Genomic DNA, 901 nt, shown 5'->3' on the forward strand with positions numbered 1-901 from the left:
ATTTCAAAAAGGTTTTAATTCACATCAGTTTTAGATTCAACAAAAGAGTGGATCACACTTTAATCTACCCAGATCCCACCCACACACAACAACAACACTAGCCTTTCATCAAACACCTTGGATTTGGATTCTTCAAAGCTCTTAATCACTCTTGATCATTAGGATGAACACCTCCACAAAAATCACACCTGATTGACTGACTTTGGCTTTGAGATGAATGAACAACATATAATTGTTGGGGCAATTTAGCCATTTGTGTAGTTAGTTGCTCAATCTGCTGTGTCAGAATCTTATTTTTAGCCAAGAGTGCATCTTCTAACAACCCTTTATTCTGAAGATCTTGTCCATCATGTTGGGCTTTATAATCAGTTGATGCCAATGCATCAATAATTATTGTCGCTTGTTCTACATCAAGGGCCATGATTGTGCCACCAGCTGCAACATCTAGGAGCATCTTTATGTCAGATCTGAGACCATTCAGGAATATGCTCAGTTGAGCAATATCTTCAAACCCATGATTTGGGCATTTTCTCAATATCATCTTAAATCTTTTCCATGTATCACAAAAGACTTCATTTGCTCCTTGTCTGAACATAGAGATTTCAGACTTTGCTTTGATGTAGCGAGAAATTGGAAAAAATCTTTGCAAAAAATTTTCCTCTACATCCTTTCAGCTAGTGAGGCTCTGATTTGGAAGTGATTTGAGCCATTCCTTAGCCTTTCCTGCCAATGAAAAAGAAAACAAGCGCATATAAACATTTTCAAGATCACCTGATTGAAAACCCATTGTTCCTACTAATTCATAAAATGTATCCAAATGTGAATATGGATCCTCATGTTCTATTGCTGTAAATTGATAGGCACTGATGAGAGTGAGAAAATCGGGATTTATTTCCAAGGC

At 37.0% G+C, this 901-nt stretch overlaps 1 pseudogene; it reads left to right on the forward strand.

The window, feature by feature from the left end:
- Positions 1-509: 509 nt before the first annotated feature.
- LOC137817125 (small nucleolar RNA R71) lies at positions 510-615 on the forward strand (annotated as a pseudogene).
- The last annotated feature ends 286 nt before the right edge of the window (positions 616-901 follow it).

Source organism: Phaseolus vulgaris, unplaced genomic scaffold, assembly GCF_000499845.2.
Source record: "Phaseolus vulgaris cultivar G19833 unplaced genomic scaffold, P. vulgaris v2.0 scaffold_16, whole genome shotgun sequence".
Lineage (NCBI taxonomy): Eukaryota > Viridiplantae > Streptophyta > Magnoliopsida > Fabales > Fabaceae > Phaseolus > Phaseolus vulgaris.